This window comes from Lissotriton vulgaris, unplaced genomic scaffold (genome assembly GCF_964263255.1).
Source record: "Lissotriton vulgaris unplaced genomic scaffold, aLisVul1.2 SCAFFOLD_370, whole genome shotgun sequence".
Classification (NCBI taxonomy): domain Eukaryota; kingdom Metazoa; phylum Chordata; class Amphibia; order Caudata; family Salamandridae; genus Lissotriton; species Lissotriton vulgaris.
The window spans coordinates 1,433,151-1,459,432 of NW_028247800.1; positions in this window are offsets into that span (position 1 = coordinate 1,433,151).

A 26,282-nucleotide genomic window follows, 5' to 3' on the forward strand; every position below is an offset into this window, starting at 1 on the left:
CGAGGAGGCTCCACAAGGCAACAAGACAAGACCATACAACAAGCGCTGAGTTAAGGGGATTGCAAAGTGGACCCTAGCAGTCTTACCCAAGAGTGAAAGCACAAGAACACAGCGCGGACAGGGTAAAGAAGATTTGAGGCACTACTAGAGAAGAGGGGCCTGACAACCATGGCCGGGAACGAAGGCAAAATCACACAGCAGTCCAAGAAAAACAGGGGGTAAATACTAACAGACTCTCCCATCAAACAAAAACAAGACATTAACAGCACACTGGACATTATCCTGAAAAAGCTAGCGGAGGTCCATGATCTAGCCAAAACTACAAAACAAACTACGGACGCAATACAACTAGAGCTGGCCGCAGTCAGAGCAGATATCCATGCGGCGAACAATAGACTGTCGGTGGTTGAACAAAGGGTTAGCGATATAGAAGATAGAGACCACCAGACAAATAAAGCCCTCAAGGCACTAACGGAGAAAACGGCAATACTGGAAAGACAGACAGCCGAACTTGACGACTGCAACAGGAGGAGGAGTAACATAAGGATTCTTGGTGTCCCGGAAGGGGAGGAAGACAAAATTGGGTCCTGCATGGCTCTAATCGAAGACATGATCCCCAAAGTCACCAACATCAAATTCAATCACCCTTTCGAGCTAGAAAAAGCATACAGAGAGCCAGCCTTCAAGACCACGAACAGGGCAGGTCCGCGTCCAATGATATGTAAACCACTACGGTCTGAACATACTGAAGCCATTTTTGGTGTAGCAAGAAAAACCCAGAATATGAAATGGAATGGCCACAAGATTACTCCAAACCCACTGTGGACTTAAGGAAAGGTTTCTTGGCCCTGAGAGACAGACTAAGGAAGGAGAACATCATCTTTGCAACATTCCGTCCATCATCTTGTGTGTTTTGCTGTTCACCCTATGTGGGAAGGGTATGCCCAGACATGGGTCCCGTGCTTACTATGCCACTGGAGTCAATCTATACAGGCTGATGACGGTGATAGCCTGAAACCGGTCCAGGGTCAAGACTTATTTGCATATGGCCATGTCTGAACTGGGGTGGTGTAGTGAGCAAAATAATAATGGATGAAACCCAGATCTGTGACTGGGGGTGAATGTTTTGTCAATGTGCAACATTCCGTCCATCATCTTGTGTGTTTCACCCTGATAAATCTGGCAATTCTGAAGAGCCCAAATCCTAATCTGGCCTATGACAAGAGCACAATGAAGGCATGACCACTGAAGAATGTTTAATGGTCTTGTGCTGACCCATTAATTCTCTAAAGGTTTCAGACATCAGAGCTTGTAGCAAGGGGGATACAAGGGGGATATGTGACATTACAACGCATGCCATGTGCGTTGCAACACAAAAGGTGTGCAGCAGTGGGTAGAAGGTGTTGGATTTAACTTCCAGCACTCCCACAACAGAATGTCGAGGTAAAGTTTGGTGCTGCAAGAGCATGCGATGTAATGGCATGTGTTGTAATGTCACATATCCCCCTTGTATCCTGCCTTCGGAGATGCTCTCAACTCTTACCTGACTGTCAGCACAAGAACTTCTATCAGGTGAGACCTTTTGGAGAAATGCATTTCCTCCATAACAAACAGCTGGTACACTTTCACCCAGGCAACCACAATTATCATTAGAGGCAGTACCTAGATGCTAGAAGCACTTACCTGCCTCCTCTGTCTCATTTAATATTTGGCACACACTCCTCCTTGCAAACCAGAGAGGTCCTGTTCCTGGGAACAGAAGCATTTCCAACACCAGCTAACTCCACCAAACACACTACTGGTTTAGTCCAACATGGCTACAGCGAAAGGCACATTCTTGGGAGAAAGCACATAACTTCCCCCCATCAAGTCCACGGTGGAAGATGTTAAGAGTATTGGTCGCCCAACTGGGGAGAAAAATATCTGCCAAGTCAGGAATCAAACATGGACTCCCTGCCGCACTGACCTGCACTCCACTCACCTCAAGGCAACTGGCAAGCTACGCCACCGGGGGACAGAGATAGAGTTTAAGGACTCCAACAAGGGCTTGCACATCAGATAAAATAACCAGGATGGTTGAAGGTTTAGGACTCGTTTTATGGGCTAATATGGGAACAGGATCTTCCTATTTTTAGGGATCGCTCTAGGGGTGTCTGCAGAAATGCTGGGCTTCTTTCCACCATAGGATGGGATGAGAAAGGAAAATGAGGAGGTAATACTCACAGACTACTCTCAACATTGTGCTTACTTTGGTAGCAGACTTGTCACTGCAGAAACAGAATAGTAATAAAGTATTACATAAGAGTAGTTGTACAATATTCTTACTGCATTTGAGTAGTGATTTTACAAACAGACTGTTAAAAGGAGTGATGTATGTGTTTTTATACATGTCTTCTGTGTGTTAGAGAGACTAAATTACCTCATTATGTATCCATCACTTCTTGGAACTTCATGTACCTCACCCAATACCTCCATATGGGCCAAAATGCAGCCCTCACTCTACTAAGCATGACGGTCTGACTTTGCCAAGCTGTTACGCATCACAAAAAGAAAACATGCTTGTTTGCCAACGTAGAATAGCAGAAGCAAAAAGAACAAAAAGAGCTGCTGCAGCATGATGACATATTTGCACTCAAGCATAACTGCCTGCAGGCACCATTCTTGGAGTGGTGAACGTCACCATTTGTAGTTGATATGTGAAAATGCATCAAATACAAAGGAGTGGGACCTCTAAAAAGGAAAGGAAATCATAAAGCAATAAGAATGTGATGGAGAGGGGCTGGTCAGCAACTGAGGTGAGGGTTGCAAGTCAATATCCAGTGCTTTCTTTGTAAAATAATAAGCGCCAGGGCCCTGACCAGGACACCACTGCAGCTTGCACCACCCATTGCCCCTGTCATCCCTGCCAAAACAACTACTAACCATCTTTTTCGCCTGCAAGTTTGACAGTTCAGATTATTCCAGCTCCCCAAAGGTAAAGGAATGGCTGGGGAGGCAGGTATTAGCAATTTGTAATGTAAATTGTATTCATAAACAACTGTTGTTCTGCTTATCTCGAAATTAGATGAGCAACGCCACCATGTGAAAGACTGTCCTGAGTGCTGTGTTGACAATTAAGTGCAGAGCACTGGAAACCATTTAAGTGGCGGTGCAGAGCACCAGAAACCACCAGCTCAAATAAAGCACTGTCAACATCATAGCAGGAGTAATGTGGAGCATGGGGATGGGGACGCAAAGGATGAGTTTGATGGGGAGAAATAACGAGCATAAAGGGGGCGAGATGTGAGGGGAAATCTACATTAGAAAACAAATGAAGGAGTATCACCCGATGAGTAGGTAGAAGGTTTTCCAAACATGGAATCAATATTCCTTGTTAAAAAAAACCCTCACTCACCACCTAGTGGTGACTTGCTTCATCATCGGGGTCCACCCTGGTGGCCTAGCGTCACCAGGGTGTGCTTCGAAACCTGGATTGCAGTGGAGCAGGTTGTGAAGTGTAGGTGCAAAAAACAAATATAGTGTTAAAAATTGTCCTGGTTATGGCTTTGTAAAAGAATTTTAATGAAAAAGCAACTGGACAATATTAAAATAAAGGGTGAGATACTGGAAGGGGAGTTACGACCTACGTATCTCAGTTATGTGTTGGTAGTGTATCGGTCAACATGTTTCAACCATATGGGGGAAATCCCCGGTATTCATCAGGACCAAAAAAGGAAATGGGAGGTCTGGGTCCCCTAAAAGACTCACCCTGTCCTAAATCCTTTATCAATCAGTGGTAGAATATACCATTGGGAAGACACTCTTAAAAATGTGGAGCATCAGTAAAAACTTGAGGCGTTATCCTGTTAGGCTTCAACGGGCAGGGGGTAGGGTGCTTCACGAAGTACAACGTATTAGTTCCCTTTCGTGGCAAAAGGCTAATCACCTACGTCTACCATCCACTGCTCGGCTATCTACACACAGCACTCCCATAAAATTATGAAAACAAAAGAAAATAGTAGTTCCAAGTGTTAGCTCCCTGCGGCTGCGATGGACAGTCTCTGCAGGATCTGCTACACTTTATGTTTCTATGTAAGTTGTATGAAACTCCACGAAGGTGCTTTCTGGTTCCTATTTTAAAAAGATTGAATTTTAGTCAGGCCCGTCCTGCCCTAATGTACCTTCAATTGCTAAAAGAGGACTGCATTATTTTCATAGTAGGATTTTTAAAAGCTACTGTGAAATCAAGGGCCTGTATGGATGTGTAGATAGTGGAAGTTTAAGGCTTTAACGGTTTAGCTGATATTGTGCATGCTCTTGCGGTATTTTACATATGAAGACCCCAAACACAGGGTGGGCTTTGGGCCTTATTTATAACCTATAAAAGAGATCTGACTCCAATATGTTTTAATGAATTACTGTTTTATGTATCTGTTTTATGTTTTTATGCACTCTTATATGTATAACTTTTATGGTTTTTGATGTAAAACCGAATAAAGTTTATTTGACTGACTGACTAGCAGTTCCTGTTTAGGCGCTGAGGAAGGATACAAGTCATCCAATCAAAAAGGAGGTAAAAAACGTATGCTCCATGGGAGGGACAAACACAAGAAGCAGAACGAAAGACACCAGCAAAATGCAAGCAAACGAGTTTGACCACAAATCAAAGAGCCACTGTAAGCAGTGGTATTGCCCACAATAGGACTTCAACAGCAACCACTAAAGCTGTCCATAGGCGAGACCTCGAAATGGGCCACCAGCATTAACTCCTTCGGTGCTCATGACGAGCTGCACTCGTCATAATGGCTGCGCGCCACCCATGTACAATTGATTCCCCGCCTGTACAGGCAAATTAATCAGTAGGCGGGGTTGTGACGAGCCCAGCTCGTCATGAGCACAGTTCCACTGTGACTCATGAGGAGCTGGGCTCGTCACGAGCACCGCGATCACCCCCCCCGCCCCCCGGCACCATGGGGGAAATTACCCCCGCAGTGAAGGGGTTAATAGCATGATATACACACGTGTTTAGTCCAGGGTCACTAGACCTTCCCTTCCTCTAATGGTATCAAACTCCTCTATCTGGAACACAAGAACTTAATGTACAGTGGCGTAACACAAAATGATGCCCTCCCTGTGCAGAATATGTTAAGTCGTTCCTGAGTCTATCATATTAAACCTGGCATTGTGCTGAATGGAGGCCATCTGCAAAGTTGAGAAGTCTTCTGAAGAGTTCCCCCTGCACTGCAGGGGCTACTGGGGTTACTGTTACACCCCTTGTCCTGAACCCACCACAAACACGTGTCTGGTGGAATGCACCTAGTGGAAAGACACAGAGTTCACGCCACAAGGGCCATAAAGAAGCATGGGAGGGCCATAAAGATAATTTGGGTTGTCCAGAGTTTACCAAGTGTCTGAGAGCTGGGTCTGGACATGCTGGATGGTCTTGTATGGATGTGAGCTGCATAACATTCCTGCTGCTGGCTTCTGTCTGCTAGCTTTAATTGTGTATTTCTAGAGGTTTAAAACTATCTTCTGCTCTCTCCACCTCACGCTTTTTTCTCTCTGTCTCCTACTCTTTGCTAACTGCAGTCTCCTTTCTCTACCCTTCAGCCTGCTGTCCTACTCACCTGGTCCTCTACTTCTTCCCACCTCATTATCTTCACCTCATCCTATTCTCTCGCCACCTTATCCATCGGTTTCCGTGCTGTGTCTTTCTTTTTCTCCATGTCACCCTCATATTTCTCTCACCTCAACCTCTTCCCTTTCTGCCTTATCCTAATCTCTGCTGACCTTGACATCCTCTCACTGTGTGTCAACTTACTCTCACTTGACTTCATCCTTCTATTTCCACCCCACCCTTCTTCCTCCACCTCACCCTTCTCTCTCTTTCTCACACTTCTCTCTCTTCCTCACCTTTATCTCTGTTACGTGCCCTCCTCTCACTCGTCCACTCATCCTCCTGTGTTTCTAACTTCCCCTCCTTCTCTACCCCTCATCATCCTACTTTCTTCTCACTATCCTCCACCTGCCTCAGCCTCCTACCTAATACCATCTGTCCCTCTGCTCCACCTCCCCCTCTCTTAACCTCTCTCTTCTCTCTCTTCACCTCATCCTCTTCCGTAAGCCTATCCTTCGCTATGGATTACTGACATAATATTAATGCATACAATATCAAAACACAAAAATCTCTGGAAACAAAAATATCATCTTCCTATACTTAACTAATAAAACCACAAATATTGTTGTTAAAAATATTGATTTTAACCTATATTGAGAACAGAAATATCAGAACAAAAGTATTGTTACGTTTAAGTAAACATATAATATGTATAATATATAATATGTAACAAAAGTGAAAGATATCCCATCCATCATATTAAAAGTTCCATTATATCTTATGTAACTTGCAATATGGGGGATGGGATATCAGGCATGTTTGTGACGGAGTATTATTGCCTTGGCCAAGATCGTAAGCAGCCCATTTACTTTTATTTTTTTTAATTGTTAAATTTTTACACCATTAATATATATTCAGATTACTTTGTTTATATTTGATATTTTTAAATCTTAAATTAGATTTTATTCCAGAAAATGTATAAAATGTAAAATTTCTATAAAATAATAATTTATTATTTTTATTTAAAGTAAATATATCTTACAGTTAATAACATTAATATGTATTTTATTAACATTAAATTAAAATAAAAAAGCAATCTATTAACAAAATAAATAATGGAATGATAAAATATTAATTTGCATATCATTGAAAATTGGATCATACACTTTACTTTAAAATATACACTTCTTAAAAGTCTTTCCATCCTTATCTCTTAAAAACCCAATATCCTGCTACTAAAAAAAGTATAAAACCATTAATTATATACATATGCTCAACTAAAATTTCAAATTTCATCCTCCTAAACTACATTAAACCTCTCTAATACCATTAATAATGCCACTGTGGGTCTTAACCTGCAGCAGTCAGGTTACAATGGTAGACCTGAGGCCATGATTTGCAGGCCCACTCTGTGGCTCTCGCAATAGGTGCTACAGTCCACAAGTGACATTTAATTTCCAGGCCCAAAGTGCATTCTCTAATCTAGACCATAACGTATGGATTTATAGGCATGTTAAATGTGTCAATTAGGAATAAGCCTGTTTAACCATGTATAAAAGGGGAGCACAGGCACTTTACTCCTGCTTAGTGGGGTTAAGTTATACATAGTTTAAAAACCAGCATAATAGTTTCCAGAAAAAGGCAACAAAATCTGGTCTGATCATGCCGAAAAGGCAGGTTTCCTGCACCGCCTCACGCTTTTTTTCCAGAAATGAAAGGCCGAGGAGCAAGATTTGGACTTGTGAAGCCACAGATGGTAGGAACATCTCCACAGAAAGTGTACAACCAAAGGAGGAACAGCAGCACTAGAATAAGGTCTTTCCAATGGGGGGACCAAATTATGCATCAGGGTTGACTAAATTATGCAGCGTAATGCGGGATAGTATAACTAGGGTGACTAAATTATGCAGCGTAATGTGGGATAGTATAACTTTATTATTTTGTCATTTTTTACACAGGTTAACACTGTCTGGAAACAAGTTTCATCTCATTAGTACCAGTTTAAAACATAACTTCAGCAATAAGCAGCTTAAACGTGATCAGTAAACCTCTGCGAAAGTTCTTCCACTATGCAGCAACATGTCACTGCGTCATAGTAAATTTGATCAGTTTACTATGGCTTTTTATTAAACTCTGCATATTATGCAGCAGATGTCGGATTATGTGGCAAATCCATAATTACGCATAAAATACTGCAGAATTGGAGAATTTCAGTGGCTCTCACTATAATCTATTTTTGTCTATTCACATTACAAAAATGAGATAATTTGTTGGGAGAGAATAAATGCAGTCACCGGTGCTCTAAAGTGGGGTGTCTGTTCTTTAAGTTCTTTCTGCTCATATTAGCGAGCTCCACCTTCTGTGAGCACCTCGGAGATAGACAGGAAGCAGGACAGATGCGGCACGTATTGTCAGTCCTACCATGGGATTGTTGCAAGTGCTTCTCTGTATATAGTAGGCACTAGCACTCCTCCTTCCCATTCTGATTTTGTGTTGTTTTAGTGAAACGTGAGAAGCCTTTTCATTTAATCCCTTCACTGCGGGAGTAATTCCCCCACGGTGCCGGGAGGCAGGGGTGAGCGCGGTGCCGCGGTGCTCGTGACGAGCCCAGCTCTTCATGAGTCACAGTGGAGCTGTGCTCATGACGAGCTGGGCTCGTCACGACCCCGCCTACGGATTAATTCGCCCGCACAGGTGGGGAATCAATTGAACGTGGGTGACGCACAGCCGTTATGACGAGCCCAGCTCGTCATGAGCACAGCTCCACTGTGACTCATGACGAGCTGGGCTCGTCATGAGCACCGAAGGAAATATGGAGTCAAAACTTTGCAATTATCAGTGCTTTTTTGCCTAATATAGTGCCATAAGCTGGGCCACTGTAAATGGGTGATTCCGCGGCAGCAGCAGATTATGCATAGTCATGGATTTGCCACATTTGTCACATACTCCATTATCTGCTGTATAATTTGCAGATCTTATCAAAACAAAATATTGTTTCAAGCTCAAATTGAATGAAAGTCACTAAAATGCAGTGATATATGTTGCGAAGGCCCTCCGCAACATGTAGACTGCTCACCTTTCAGTTGGCTATTGCTGTTTTTCTGTGTTACAGTGGTACTAAAGAGGTGTAACCTTTCCCAGGACAGTGTTAATGTGTGAACTACAGTGAAGTATTACTATCACAAATTGCAAGACATTGAGCTGAGTGATTTGGCTTTTTTGCTACATAACTTACTTAAACCTTCCCCACAATTTGGTTTTTCCCGTCCACATAATTCCTGTGGCACTGGCCATAAGTTAGGAATACCCTTACAGCAGAAAGAAAATATAACAAACAATTACTCAGTCTTATATCCTGATTGCAGCCCATTTCACATAGCTTTCTTGCAGTGGCAAAATCCTTCAAACTGTTTCGATCATAAAATTGTTTCAAACACTCAAGGCATCCTTACGATGCCTGGCAGTCGGACCGCCGGCCGCAATTGCGCCGGTCAGTAGACCACCTGGCGAGCATGCAGCCGTCCGACTGCCACATTAGGATATGACCGCTGGAGTGGCGGTCAGAAAGTCGGAAGCCCCACAGCGGCAGCATGGTTCGGCCATTTAGAAGGGCTCCAGCAGATGCGGCTGTGGTGCAGCGCCTTCCGCACATCCATGCACCAAGTGTAATGCACCATGGCATATGGTGCAGGAAGGTGAGTTTGGCCAATACATGTGCCCCCAGGGCCACTTTTCAGGTGCCTACGATGGCATGGGGCCCTGTTTGGAAACCACATAATCATTTCTGACAACCTTTTCATGGCAGGGTTAACATCATGAAGAGGCTGTTGGAAAGGGATATCATAATCCCGACGGCGGTGCCTACCTTGCCACTGCCGCCATTGTAGGAAGCTGCTCCAACCGCCACACTGTTGGGATATATGATCCTGGTGGGGCCAACGGTCTTGCGTCCAATAGATTAGTGTCCAACCGCCATTATCATAATACGGCGGCCATACCGAAGGGATGACAGCGTTCGGACCACCACCAACGGCCTGTTGGTGATCCGACCACCCGACATTATAATCAGGTCCTTAATTGCTGTTTGATGGGAGCTTGTGATCTTGAGATCTATTTATGCATGCACAATAATTTCAGCCATTTTCCATGACCTTACTCTAGGCTCATGGCGTCCCTGGGCAGGGAGCGTAGGTAGGAGGCCCCAGAAGAGGGGGTCCGGGCGGGGCGGGGCGGAGCACGGAGACCAGTGAAGAGGGGGGTCAGGGTGTTTGGAAGTGGAACAGAGCCGGAGGCAGTCAAATCCCTGCCGTCACGCAAATATGTATCCATCCTCAGAGGATTATTATATTAAGGATATATATTGGCGTGGTGGCCCCTGGGGTTTGGCGGCCCTGTGCAGGTGCACAGCTTGCACATGCCTAAGGCCGCCCCTGCTTACCTCGGCCCCAGACACTTAAAGTACCCCCAAGGGATTGGTGTTACAGATAAAAGTTAGGTTTTGATTGCGATTCTGCAGGTCCTGTGACATTTTCATTCAGAAAATGACCGGATGATGGTTTACTGCTTGTGAATGAGTCTTGGGTGCGCCGCAAGGCCACCTGGGGGGCCTCGGGCCACCATCTAGAACCAGGCCTAGGGGAGGGGCCAAGTAACATGCGAACATGACGCTTTACCATATCCTTGAGAAAACACTGTTCTGCACAGCGTCACGTCACATCCTCCACCGGTTCCCCTTGATGTCTTTCACCTCCCACATTCGGCTCGAAGGCAAGCGGAGCGAGTGAGCAGGCGTCATGGTGATGGTGCGCGGGATGGACCGAGCTGAAGGGAAGGTAAGCAAGGTGAGAGCCAGGGGAGATCCTGCGCACGGTTGCCAGGGCGATATCACTGTTTACAGCTATCTGAGCATAACAAGACATATGACATCATTGCTTCAATAGCAACGGATAGTCGGCCACGCAGCAGCCAATAAAACAACTAATAACGTTGTAAAAAAAATGGGAAAAGGGCAGTTTGGAAGATGGAAAGAATCGAATTCAGCAAGCAAGCTGCACTACGAATAACAGACCGCGCTGTTCGTGCCTAAGTGCTGTTTCAGAAAACCACCGCGTTCTTGTAAACAAAGCTTCACTATTTCGACGTACGTTTTATTAAGACGTTTCTGGTCTCAGAGAAAAGTGGCAAGAGGAAAATATGTAAACATGCACGTCACTTGTTTGAGACTGCGTTAACTGAGAGCGTTTTATCAGTTCCCGAAAGCAACAGGGCATTTTTTTACTAAAAGGCTGTTTTTCGTACTGCTGTTACAATGGAAGTCCTTGTGTGCGCCATGTGGTTTTGCAGCCTCAACTATGCTATCTTAATCACAGCGACCTTGCTGGTCTGTTTTATCGCTCGCCGGTTTGGAAGAAACTAAAACCGAAAGCCAGCTTTTACTGGAAAATCTTGCAAATCCCCCTTGAACTATTTTTTACGGGAATTGTGCTGCTAGATGATGTTATTAGTCAAAGGCATGTGGTAACAGCCTATCAGTACCCTGCAATCAGTGCTTTAATTGGGCACGTACTTTCCGTTACTCAGCACCCGTACTTCTTTAATTTGAAGGGGAGAGTACCTGCACTTCACAGCACTGCTGCAATGCATTACAACGAATATCGGCTCTTCCCAGTAGCAAACAAGTAATGTAAATAGAGAGTCCCTGCACTTTTATATTTCAGTTGAAAGCCCTACTGTTGTGTTTCCCAACGAAAAGAATGCAGGAGCCAGTTACGGTTAGGTGGGTTTAATGCACCTCAGCCACACACAGACAGCATCCAACTCTCGACCGTGGAACTTTTACCAAACACCTAACATAGAAGTTCTAAGAGAGCGTCATAAGGAACGGCCTGTAACATTCTACATGTGAAATGTGAAGAGAAGAGGAGAAAGGTGCATAACATGACATAACATCACACATCTCCCCCTTTAACAAAAAAGAAAAGAAAGACAAAAAAAATTAAAATAAACATAGTCTTTCATGTAAACAGGAACCAAAAACTTGGGAAGCATATTAGACATACATACCGTTTTGCGAATTCCAAATAGCGATTCCTTAAAATTCGCTACTTGGAATTCGCAAAACAGAAGTATGATACATATGGCCCATAGTCTTTCATATAAGCAGGAAGTCTGCACACTCTTGCACTTCTTTTTTTGACAAGTTCAGAAGTACCAGATGAATAGGATGTAGAAGGTAACATATTCATTAACTCACTTCGTGAGTGGTCTTTCTCGTGTAACACAGACTTGGCGCAATTAACCACCATGATGCGACTCTTATTCCAAATTCTTCCATCACTGGTTTTTATGGCATTTTTGAAAACTTTAACAACAGGTCGTACATTGGTATATTTAGACCATGGTCTAGTGCCAACCGGAGCTCTAACTTTCACCAGATCACCAACATTCACCTTAAGAAACTGGGCATGTTTTTTTATCATCAAAATAAAATTTTCTATCATATTGTTTGACAATCTCTCTTTTTCTCCAATCTCCTACTTTATTGTCAACAAAACCCTTGTTAAGCTTCATCAACCAGGGCACAAAACAGAATTGGGAATCCTACCCTTGAACAACTCAAAGGGAGACTTTCCAGTGGTCAAATGAGGCGACAGGCGATATGCAGTGATCCTGTCTTGGAGCATAACTTTACAATTTAGGCCCTTGACCCTTGCAAGTTGAATGCTTTCCTTTAACGTTTTGTTGACTCTCTCTATAGCCCCTTTTTTTCCGGGTGATATATGGCACACCTTTTAAGAACTCTCCCTCTGTCACATAGAAAACTTTGAAAAACACTAGAGCAAAACTGTGGTCCATTATCAGACAGGATACTGTTGGGGAAGCTCTCTCTTTTGAATATATCATATAAAAATGTGATTATGCAATCTGTGGAAATCTCTCTAACCGCACAGACTTCTATCCATCTAGAATATAAGTCCAAGACAACAATGAGATATGGTGTATCACTGACACCATGCAAGGGCCTAACAATATCAATTGAAATTTCGTCCCAGGGATGCTTGGGCAGCTTTCTACAGACCATGGGAGATGGTCTTGTCTTAAGGATCTTATCACTTGCGCAACACTCCATGCACTCAAGAACCATTCTTTCAATGTCAAGATCCATTCCTGGCAACCAGAACTGTTGTCTCAATAATTCTTTTGTCTTGAAAATTCCAAGATGACCGCAATGCGCAAAGTCAAGCAGTCTTTTCCTTACACCATGAGGAGGAACTAGCTTGTTTCCTCTAGCTAAAAGTCCACCCACAACAGAGAGTTCATTAGAAACTAGAGACCATGGTTTTTCAAGTTTACACTTGTTGCACAACATCTGTATGGTCTTCTTAATTTCAGCATCCTTCTCATTTTCACACTTCTACTCATTCTCACTCACAGCACCTTCCGTTATTTCACATACATTGACAACTTCATCATCATTAAGAAGTTCTTCGTCATCACTCCATTTTCTATGACCAGCATTGATAAACAATCCGCAGAATTGTTGGCTACACCAGAAACGCAATCCACAACAAAATTAAATTCCTGTAAAGAAATTATCCACCTCTTTATCGTGTAAGGAATGGAATCTAGACCTTTCTTAGAGAACACATCTTTTAGAGGTTTATGATCAGAAATTACGTTAACTTTTATGCTCCAAATAAGATTCCTAAACTTCCTCAAGGCCCAATAAATGGCCAGAGATTTCTTCTCAATAACTGAGAAATTAAACTCAGAACCTCTGAGACATCTGGAAGCACACACAATCCAACAATCCTTTCCATGCTTTCTTTGAAAGAGAATGGCACCTATGCCCTTGTCACTGGCATCTGTCATGATGAAGGTTGGATCCAAAGGATCAAACGCCTGAAGAGAAGAGACCTTCCCTAATTCCTCTTTAAGGTTAACAAACTCCTCTCTACAGCTGGCTGACCACTGAAAAACACAGTTCTTCACAGTGAGTTTCCGCAAATTGTGAGTTTTCTTGGCATAATCTGGTATGAACTTACTAAAAAATTCGACCATGCCAAGAAAGGAGAGAAGCTCATCCTTTTTAACAGGTTCAGCTATGTTGACTATGGTATCAACAAGTTCTTTCTTTGGAAAACCCCCTACACCTGTGATTCTGTGACCCATGTAATTAACCTCCTCTACACCAAATTTGCATTTGTCTTTTTTCAAAGACAGACCTGCATCTCTCAAACGCTCCAAGACAGCAGACACACGAGCATTATGTTCCTTCATGGAGCTACCAAAAATAAGTAGATCATCTTGGTAACACTTAACACCACAGAATCCTTTAAGAGCTCTAGACATTATACGCTGGAACACAGAAGCAGCTGAAATAAGCCCAAAAGGCATTCTGAGAAACTTGTATGTGCCCATGGGAGTGACAAATGCAGAAAGATCCTGAGAGGAAACGTCAAATTCAGTTTGATGGTACGCTGACGCTAAATCAAGGGTCGTAAAGTATTTAGCGCCAACTAACGTGCTAACCATTTCATCTATGTTGGGTAGGGGAAACGTATCAACTATAATTTCCTTATTTAAAGCGCTCAAGTCAATGCATAAGCGAATATCACAGTTGGCCTTTTTAGCGACAACAATGGGAGCCAACCACCTTGTGGCCTACAGGTTCTTTGACCCCCAGTTTGATCAACTTATCATTTTTTTTTCTACATGTGGCTGTTTATTTAAGGGAATTTGTCTAACTTTGGCCACAACAGGCACAGCGCCCTCCCTTAATTTAATCTGTGCTTGTAACCCTTGAGGCACCCAAGTTTGTCCCTAAACACATCCTCAAATTGTACTGCAAACATAGAAGTTAAATCCTTCACCTCCTGAACTTCCACTTGTGGAGAAGCATTGGGATTGAGACGTACACCAAGGAGACGTTGGTGTGACCAACCTAGAAGAGCGTCTCCATGTTTTGCCACATAAATTTTCCCTCTAATCATTTTACTACCTAAAGAAATATTAGCTAAGAAGCATCCTGTCATTTCAATGGGAATACCCCCATACCCCAAAGGATTTACCTCACAACACTCGAGTTTGAATTTATCACCCTGATGTTCCTTAAAAATTTCTTCACCTAACATGGTTAAATGTGAACAAGAATCGAATTTGAAATTAAGTGAAACTCCCTCAATGTCTACCAAATGTGAAGGGTGGTCTGTAATGCCATGGCTAACTTGAAATGTCACAACTTTCACTTCTGGTTGAGTCTTATCAAACAATTGTTCACCTATACTGATTTTGCTCTTACTTCATTTGGCAAAGTGACCCTTGCGCCACAGAGGCTACACACAACCCGTAGAGCAGGGAAGAAAGAAGCATTAGCTAAATGATCCAAACAACCACATCCAAAACAAGTTGGTTTACCCACAAGAGAAGTGTTGTTAGAATAACTACTAGGAACAGAACTGCTCTTAACTTTATCTAAAGAGTACTTCTTTTGTACCTGACATACCACTTCTTCAACCTTTTTCTCTTCTGTAGTTGTCTTGTTTTTATCTTCGCTAAGTTCTTCCACGCACTTTGTCATATACTCAACTTGTTTCGCAATAGTCAAAACCTCTTCTAAAGGAGGTTCATCCTTGAGCCAGAGTTCTTTCATAATATTATCATGAGCACACTTAAGAACAAATTGATCCCTGATCCTCTACTCTAAAGCTGGACCAAATTTGCAAGAGGAAGCAAATTTTCTCAAAGCCAACACAAACTGTTCCACAGACTCATCTTTCTTCTGACCTCTCAGACCAAAATGGTACCTTTCCATTATGGTGCTTAAGCGTGGAAGATAGTGTCGATCCAATTGAAGAATGCAAATTTCATATTCATTTAAGTTCCTTTGTTCAGATCTGGAAGATGTTCTAGAACTTCTTGACCTTCTCCCCCCAGACAATGTAGTAATAATGAATGCTTACGTTCCGCACTCAGATTAGTCCCTCAAACTCTGGCATAATTTATGAACGTCTTTTTCGACTTTTGTCATTTAACATTGGGTTCCCCTGGACTAGATAGAAAGAAAGGTTGTTGTGATACGTTTTGCATATTACAATTTTTACCTTAACAATCTCAACCACTCAACCCAAGTATTTTAACTTTGTCTCTCTTTAAAAAATAAAAATAAACAACCAACCTCTAAATTCAATATTGAGCTGGAATAATGCTTATACACTGTAATAAGTTAAAACTAGCACACATCAGCAAATAACCCTTAAAATAAATATAGTCTTTGCCTTGCAGAACTGTACCACGTGTGATATGGAGGACTGTCTCACAAATTAGTGCTGACAGATAAAGGCAAAGGCAAATGGAGGATCCGATTGAGTCAGAAGACAGTTACAGTATTCGGATTGCTTCAATAACAAACCAAAAAAAAAACATGAAGTGTGAAAATCGCTGTAAGAGTAAACTTATTTTCTATCTTGAATGAAATTTCAGGAATGGATGACAACCGCAGTGAAACTCACACAACAGAAACACGACTTTGTAAGATGTAGTCACATCAGGAGCCGTCAGTTGTGGGGACGACAAGAAAGAAACTGACTCAGCAAGTCCATGAATCAGAAGATTCCAGACTATCAAAAATGAAGTCACGCTACAACGCGTGATGCTGTCATACAACGAACCAAGCCTTGTTTTGATGACCGTCGCTCTTTATGTCTCTGCGTAGCACGCTGGAAATCCTAAGAATCCAGTTGGCTTGTCCTTGCTCATCTGTGTCGTTTTGAGACATCACTGACCCGCACCAAGGAACGCAAAGACGTTCTGAAATGGCTGGAAGAGCTGTCGAACACCAACATAAGAATCTAGGAGGCACACCGGCACACCAAGGCACCCCCCTTTTCTCCTCACCGTGAGTAAGGTATATAATTTTCGCTCAGCCTTTTGTCGCACAACCTCTCACAAGAAGTACTGCCACTGGAGAAATCCTATTTCTCTAAATTCCCTTTCTGCTGCTGGAAGGGGATACTGCATGTCTTGCCTCTTTGTGTGTTGAGGTGAACTGCCCGCTCATCACTGTAAAAATGTAGTGTTTCCCAACAAAAAGAATCCAGGAGCCAGTTACGGTTAGGTGGGTTTAATGCACCTCAACCACACACAGACAGCATCCAACTCTCGATCGTGGAACTTTTACCAAACACCTAACATAGAAGTTCTAAGAGAGCGTCATAAGGAACGGCATGTAACATTCTACATGTGAAATGTGAAGAGAAGAGGAGAAAGGTGAATAACATGACATAACATCACAACTACCTGCAATTATAAATTAAGCCCCTTGAAATAGGGACTAACTGTGTGGACATAGAGTTACTGTACAGATTTCTCCACAGTATACCCTCTTTCAAAAGGTTTATTGCACACATTTACCACTTGTTCTGAGCTGGTGGAAAATGTGTGTGGGGATTTCTGTACAGGGCGGAGTGAAGAGAGGGGGTAGGGCAAATCACTTAATCTCCTCGTGCTTACCCCAAAAAATTAATGTATCCTTGTGTAACATAACTGGTGTTCATGTAAAGCGCTCCAATACCTCAGTGTCAAGTTTGCGCTATGTAAAACTGAAAAACAAAGGTGAAAAAACATCTGGTTGGAGCATGGAATTAGGCCAAAGCCTCATGCGATTTAACTGTCTGGTAGAGCCGGGTCTGGTGTCCCCACACTTTGGGAATAATGGACGAAGGAATTCCAGAACCTTCATGATCAGCCCGAGCGGTATCCCACCTGGGGATAGCTATATGCTTGACTCATAATCAGACCCTTAATGCTAGGGTAGCCACATCACCCCATACCTTCAATGATTTGGGAGCCGATTCATAAAAGCATTTATAAGTAGGAGAAGGCGTATTCTTTAGCATACTCATTAATGCATTTATCAATCGGTCCGAAATGTCCTCTCTATTCATGAAAGTGCTTAGAGGGCAGAGTCCTATTTCCTGACTATTTACACTTTATCCCCATGTAACATACTGCCATGTCAGGTGTTTTAGGTCCAATTCACAAAGGTATGTAAGAGTACATAAAAGAGTACTACAGGAGTACTTCAGTGCAAACTCCGAAATGCATTTGTGAATAGGCAACATCTTGTTTCCCAGTCCTGGGTTTTCACCTACAAATCACTGTTATTGTGTTAATCTTGGAGTAGTTCCATGGAAGCTAATCAATGTTATGACCAAAATGCATTAAGCTGTAGTACAATAACCTAGGACTTGAAACACAGTGTTCAAGATGACGTACTGCAAGGTGGCCAGTGTACTCCCTGGTGTTTTTTCTGCTGATGTCCCACTGTGAGTCTACATGCATCCGTGTGTCTTTGTATGTGTGTGCTCCTTAATTCATACAGGCTCAGTATCTTTACAACTTCATTGAATCTTGCTGACTATTTTCAAGAGTAAGGAAGATTCACCAATCCATGGACTGTTTGGTAGATTAGAATGACCGTCATCAATAACAAAGTTCTAAAACAGAGGCCACCGTTTTCTCAATCATATTGAATGTAGATTCTTCCCAGCTTAAAAGCACTATACTTTTTAAACTTCACTCACTTAGATCTAAACCCCACCATACACTCACATTTCAATACCCCATCCACACCACACATAGTCATCTCAAGTGCTCCCGCGTATCCGTAGGTCGCAGCACGCCGTACCCCGTAGAGGGATACAATTACCCCGATGATGAAGCATGACACCAAGGGGCCTGTTGGTGTGTGAGGGGACCTTAAACAACAAGGGTGTTCCCCAATTTTGGAGGATTAGTCCAAGATTCACCAGGACAGACAGAATATTTATAACACACGCAACAACGGTACAAAGTCGCCTCACACACAGAACACATTTATGGCACCCAGAAGCAGTGAAACTTCTGACACGCGCGTGACAATGACAGTAGTTGCACCAGATTCTTCCAAAACCCAGACAAGCTTCCCTCACGCACAAGACTAGCGTGGGCAACAGAAGCAATGCAAGCACCATTGATGGGGTAAGCACAGCATGGATACCCACACAGCACATGGACAGAGCAGATATTTTAACTCCGTATATATATAAAGTTGCTGCGGTGCGTAGAGTTGTGCTAATTGTTAAGTTGTGTCATCTGCAGACTCAACATGGTTTCAAGGGAAACCCCAGTTCAAGCCAAGTTAACCCTGCCATGTTCGATTTCTCTATGGTTTGTCTGTTTTTCTGCTAAAGCCAGCAGTCACTTCCGAAACCAACTTCGTCACCGCTTTCCTGCAACAGCAGTCTCCCGCCCGACAGTTTCTGTGGGAGTAGATTTGGGGCGGGGGAGAGCCTCTGTCTAACTCACTCCCGGGCTCACCTCTCCTCAGGTGTTCTTCCGAAAGAGGTCCAAGTTTGCGCCTGCGCCACCAGCTCTCCAAAAACAAGACGTGCGCGCGCACTGACAAAAACGAAACCTATCGTGGGGCGGGACTTCCGTCTTGGGAAGCCTGCGCCCACGGAGTGCCTGGCCAGAGGAGCAGTGGTGACGCGGGGCTCCCATGCCTGGGGGAGAGCCCCGCAGAGGCTGCAGATGTCCGGAGTGGCGGTAAGTGGGCCTTAGTGGAAGGGGGGGTAGCTGGGGGGGTCTTGGTGCGCTTGTATGTGTGTGTGCACGCGTGTGTGTGTGTATGTGTGCGACGGCGGGGGGGTGGCTCTGTATGTGTGCGTGCATGTATGTGCGCTCGTGTGTGTGTCTCTGTGTGTGCGCTTGCGTGCAGGGGGAGGTGTGGCTGTGTGTGTGTTGGAGCTTCCCAGGAGACAGGAGATGGCCACAGCGTGCACGTTTGCAGGCGCGCGCGCAGCCCGCTCCGATCCGATTTTTGGATGCGCGTGGCCACCTCTTGTCTCCTGGAAAGCTGAGTCGCTCACAATAGGTCTCTGGCCAGACAGCGCTTCGCGCTCTAAACGCCACGAGACCTAAAAAGGGTGCCGCAGATGCCCTACGCTGCAAAATAACCACCACAGCCAACGTTATAGCACCCTCACAACAGAAAAATCACACATCAGAAATGCAAGTTCCAAAATTTGATCTACTGTTGAACTTGAAATTTTAAAACACATTTCATACTACACAATCAACATAGAGGACGACACAACACCCTGCAAAATACAGGAGAGTGACACAGAAAAAACGTAATCCAATGGTACATGGCAATGTGAACACATCAATGAATTAAACCACACTATGAACACTCAGGGCCTTATTAGGATGGCGGGCGGATGAACAGGACCACCCGACATGCTGTTGGCGTTCCCGTCAACCTCATTATGATGCGACCGCCTCCAAGGTGATCGCACTGCCTATCTCCTGTATTGCGGCGGTGTTGCAGCACACGCCGCAGTACAAGAAATAAACAGGGATCATATCCCTGCACTACCTGGCAGGCACCATACGGTGCCAGCACATGGTGCAGGGATATGTAGGGGGGCATATGGTGCTCCCTAAACACAAAATCAAGGGCCAGGGGGGAAAGAGGGCCCACTACGGGCCCCCAATGTCCTTTTTGCCCAGCCTTTCCATGACGGGTGAACCACCATGAAACAGCTGACGGGGAGGGACATCGTAATCCCTATGGCAGTGACTGGTAGGCACCGCCACCATTGCAGGGATTTCAAGGAACCCGTTGGATGCGTGGCGGTCAGTGTTTCTGACCGCCATCACATCGCCTGCCATCCTAATGTGGCGGGCGGTAAAAATGGTTCCAATGGCAGTGAGACCGCCACCGACAGCCTGTCGGTGGCAGTCTCGGCGCCATCCTAATCAGGCCCTCACTTCTAAAAGACACTTCACCTATCCTTCCAAAACATTAAAAAGACCCCAGAAAATGTATGTTTCATGAAAGTATTTAAAACATCCTCAATGCCACAGCCAATTATCCCACATGTATGCTGCAGGCATCAATGTTCTCTTACCAGCTGATGAGCCTGAATGAATCATTTAAGGTAGCAATCAAGAGCAAAGCTTCTCAGTTGATAATACAGATTGTCCCTAATTCAAGTTTCAAAGAATGCATCTCATCACTTTCACTCCTCAGCTTTTCATATCTACCACCCGCTTTATAAAATCGTGGGCCAGTACAACAGGATGCTGTAAAAATGCCGAACTATCCGACTTCAAGAATACAGAGCATACCTTGCAAAACACCTATCCAATGTGCCTTTCCAAGTTCACAACTGCCCTTATTGCAAATGTGGGTCACTTTTTAGGTCGAGCCTAGAGCCAGCGCGAAAGCGCTGCTCTGCAAGACTTATCGTAGAGGATTTAGGGAATAGAAGCCCCACCCACTCTCCGTTCATATTTGCCATGGGCTTGGGTCATTGTTTGTTCTAAATGCTGGCTTCTGATTCGTCAATAGGTTTGTTAGTCACTCCTTAGTACCGCCTCCTCTTCATTTGTCACCTCCCATGGCGACTGGCCCCTTTACCTCGGTTGTTACACAGTACATGTTATTTAGACTGTGAGCACTATTTTCTTTAATGGGGTTCTCCTATTGCAGGCACAACATACCTTGGTGCCTCCCATTGACGTGCCCTCTTATCCACTCCCCGCCCTCCCTCCCGTTGTCCGGGCCTTCTTCTCTCCCCCCCGCCCGACCTCCCATTGTCTGTGCCTTCTCACCCGCCCTCCCTCCCTCCCGATGACTGTGATGCCTGCCATTTGCAATGCAAAAAATCTTGCTTAAATGACAGACCTATTGCATTGCGAATACTTGTTTAGCTATCTGTTGCGCTAATGGGGCCACTTTTATTTTGGTGCCCGGGCCTATTTTCTGTCCCATTCTGACCGTAGAACTACCATGATAGCCTATTTCTTGTGGAATGCTTCTAAAATGTAAAACTTCCTCCCACTGAATTTCCGCCTGCCTGCTTCCCTCAAAGATTGCAAGATCAGCCTAAAGAACCATGTACTTCCTGCCTGTAGCTGAGAAGCCTTGCTCATATCAACAATTAACTATCTGAATTACCCTGACCAATATGACTTGTGTTATTGTGAACAAATATAATGTCTGCTAACACCTTTTATGCACTATGTAATACTTACGATAGGGAAGATTTTCAAACATTTTGCACTGGGTTAGCATCACAAAAGTGAAGGTAACCACCGCAAAATGTTTTTGGGGGAAAAAACTTGTTTTGTGCTGGAAAGTACCCTAAAAGTAGTGTAAAGCAGTGCAAAGCACTGATTTGCGTTACTTAGTGCCAAGGGGGCATTACATGGGTTGTACATGGGTGTTCATGGAGGTACCCTTCCTGTAAAAAATCTATGCTAGACTCACGCACACACCCTAGCGCTATGGCGCTAATGTATTTGTGTGTCGCTCAGCAGCTGAAATCCATGCCTGCATTAGGGAGAGGGTAGAAGAGAGCCAGTAGTGTGGCTCACTGGTTAGAGGCGGCAGACCCGAGAGCAGAGGACGGCCCGGGACCAGGGTTCAATTCCCGGCGCGGCAGGTTTCTGGACCAGGGTCAGCGGACTCGATAATTCTCTCGCCTCGGTGCCCACTCTGATCAGTGTTCACGCTCGGCAACTCTGGGCATTAGCAACCTCCTGTTTTGGATTATGTCAATTGTTATAAGTTTTAGTTGATTCATTTATAGAACACTGGGGTTGTACTTTCCAAAAACGTGTTTTCATGTAATAAATAATAGCGCAATCGGTAGTTAGAACAAAAATAATTGCACAGAACAAAAATATTTACACAACAGTGCTAAATGAGTGTTAAATGTTTGTTGTTCATTGCATACATATCTTTTATCTAATCCAGTGAGTTGTAACAATTTGAGAAATCAATCATATATGCTTAAAATACCACAAGAAATTCAACCTTTCATTCTGCGGTACAGCAAACCAAGTATTTCGTTATCAGGACCATTATTAATATAAAACACTCAGATTTCCGAAAATAACAACACATCAGTGCAGAGTGCTGAGTCGTAACCAATGACAACCAGGATTAATTTGTACCTTGAAGTGAAAATGAATGAGCTCATTGGTTAAAAGATCAAGATGGTCAACAGAAAGGTGAATTTCTCATCTGTTCAGTATCACCACTTAAGAAAATGCAAAAATAAAAAGTGACTATTGCTCATAGCTAAGTTAAGTGCTAGCATATTACTCCAAAGGTTTTTGAAGCAGTCTATGAAGAGATGATCGTTCTCAAGCAGGGAAATCCTCCTCACTGTTCATGAGCAAGAAAACCTGACCAGGCAAGGTTGTGTTACAAACATTAGAACTATGAGAGATTTCCTGAAGAAACCAATCCTAAAGAACTAGTATCTGCTCAACATTGGCACTCAAAAATTTGAAAAGCCTCGTCCTCCAGCTATTTACTGTCGTAGACTGACTGATGGAGAGTGGATATAGGGGATTCTTTCTTGTTCTCTTGAACTCATTTGAGAGATCACAGACAGAAAGTACTTCGACCTCCATGGGTCATTCCCTGGTGTTGCAGAATTTTGATGGGACTTGTACGTCAACGAATTCTCTTAAATGGCTCACACTGAATGAAGTTACGGTCACCATCGACATAAAAGTCTACTACTGTTCCAGCTGCTTACCGTATACTTAATTAATAAGAGTTGGGGCTAAAAAAGGAAGGGAGGGAGAGTTGGATGGGAAGCCCACGCTCCCCACGTTTGTTAGGTTGGGTCGGGTCGACAGGCAGTCTGCTGAGTTGAGGGGGCGGGCAGTTGGGATCCGTCAGGCAGGGATACGGGCTGGGGGTAGACTTTATAAGGGAAAGGGGGGACAAAATTAGGAATTTTCCAATGTTTTTTATCTATGTGTTTTGCTTTCTCATAAGGTTTAAGAAACAGGCAGTAATTGTACACCATTATACTTCTCTTACCATGACCACTGTTTCATGCACAATAATGACTCAGTAGCCTGGTATCCGGGGAGGGCAGGTAGCCAAGGCCACAGCACCCCATGACAGGCCAATCCCTCCCTGAGATCCGACTAATGACCCGAAATGTAAATGGGTTGGAGGACAAAATTAAACGTGGAATAGTACTTCATTTTATGAAAAGACACTCCCCTGACATTGTATTACTACAGGAAAACCATCTAATGGGCAATATGTGCAAAGCCTTGACCGATGTAGATACGAAATGTGCGTACATGCAGGGTATACATCTGGATTGAGGGGCACTGGGATCCTTATCAGAAAGAGAGTTCCCCTCATAATTGATAGAGTATAGTCTGATAGACTGGGTAGATATGCAGCGATTTCCGGCACATGGGCAGAAGAGGCGATCAATATCCTGTACATTTATGTCCCCCTGTTGCAGGGATTCGGCCCAAGAACAGACCTATCCGCAGGATATTAGGACCATGGCCTACAGGGACTCCTATCACCTTAGTACCCAGAAGCCCAGGACCCACTAGCTATAGTGTTTCATTTGCTTTCGTACTCACCCACAGAGAAACAAGTGATTAGACACCCCAGAAAACAACACTCCCAAATCTCTTGGGAATCACTGTAACAAGACTCACTCTTTCGTGTGCACTCTTGTACTTGTCCACAATAAGATCTGACAGAGACATGGAACAGTTTAAAATATTTACTTTAACTAACGTGCCCTAACGTAGTGTACATGCCACAACAAGCAGGAAAATGCATAGCACAAATACAGTCAGCATAACAGCTAGTCCATGTATCATGAAAGGAGATGTCATCATGAAAAGACAATAGAGAAAAGACTAGAGAGCCTCACTTCCTTCCCCTTGCTAAGGAAAACTATTATTATATATTAGAAGATCTCTGGGCTTTGGCAGCAGACCCTCTACCTCAGCCTTTAGATGGTAGATCTACATCATAGGTGCTGTCTCGCTCTTCTGCCTAGAAAGGGCCCTCTTCAAGTGTCTGTTACCTATTTGCGTATCCCCACAAGACCAATGTTTGTTGTCCCCACAGCAGCTCAGTATGTTTTGTCTAGGTGCTAAGGCCTGACCAGAACAGAATAACAAGGGACATTGTTTATCAACCTTGCTCACAATATTCTGACCAAATACCGGTAACAGGCAGAAAATGCACACAGCAGACTGTTCTCATGTGAAAAGGGCAAACAAAGTAATTGCAGAAACAAAGCTATGAAGTAACGTGCGCAAAGCCGCGTAATGTCTGCAGAGCTCATGCTAACAGTGGAGACAACAATGCCCCCAAGGGCCACGTGACACCCTCCCCTTGGCCAGGTCTATAGCTCATAGGTGAACCGAAATCCAAGGTAAGTAGAACCAAAGCGCATTGTTGATATACCAAATAGTGATAAAAGATCCAATACCAGGATATATGGTGCGTAAAGCAGAGGGAAAAAAATGAATAGCTTTCCAGATGTTTCCCAAACCACATCTACAATGGTTCCTCGGAATCACAAATAGCACGTGCACAGTGGAATGCCAGGGATGTATGTCGTTACAAAGCATACTTTTACAACGCAAACCTTTACACCACATTATTTACACCGCAACATCCATTACAACGCATTCCATTACAACGCATGCCATTACAACGAATTCTTTGAAACTACTTTTACAACTCATACTACATTTACAACGCATACCATTACAATGCATACCATTACATTGCATGTATGGTAAGTATTGGATAGTGTAGGGGTAAAAATTACTATTCTAACTCCAGGGGGGTGCAACAGTAGGGTAAGTGTTGGATAGTGTAGGGGTAAAAATTACTATTCTAACTCCAGGAGATGCAACAGTAGGGTAAGTATTGGATAGTGTAGGGGTAAAAATTACTATTCTAACTCCAGGGGGTGCAACAGTAGGGTAAGTGTTGGATAGTGTAGGTATGCGTTGTAATGGTATGCTTTGTAATGACTGCGTTGTAATGACATGTGTTGTAGTGGCATGCGTTGTAGTGACATGCGTTGTAATGGTGCGTTGTAATGGCATGCGTTGTAATGGATGTTGCGTTGCAAAAGTTTTGTTGTAAAGGTAGTGCGTTGTAAAAGTTGCGTTGTAAGTGTTGTTTCCCGAATGCCAGTAGCTCCAACAGGCCATCAGAACCTTCCACAGTAAAGAGGAACACCATCCAATTAAGCAAGTCGAATGAGCAGACATGCTGCTCATATCCAGAAGCAGCCCGGAGCATTTCTGGTTAACCTGTGTGATAGTCGATGAAACTCCGATGCAAAAGGAGCTATGCACGACCACAGGTACTCAAGCCATTTCTCCAAATGTTGGATCATGCATGAATCAACAACACACCGAACAGTCCAGTCCATGGGCCCTCAACGGACCCATTATCATTTCACAATCCAGGGCAGTGCATAATGTATTGGAAAGCCAGACATCCAGGGCCCATTCGAAGGGGCACCCGAGGCAGTAGAACACAGTTTGCAGAAAGGTGAAGTAGGCATAGAGGAAAGCTAGCCTATATCTGATGCTAAGAGCTGCCAATGGCATCAAACCAAAAAGTTGCCACATCCATTCACGGTACAGCCGCAACTGGTCTTGGCTGGGTAAAACCACAGGACGGGCATCCATTACGTAGAAGTAGAAGAAGAAGCAACACCACGCAAATCAGCAAGAGCAAAAAGAGAAACGCTCCGAAGGTGCTGGAAATAATGGAATGAATACAAGCTGGTTTTATTCCAAAAATAGTCTGAAAGGATGTAACGAGGCC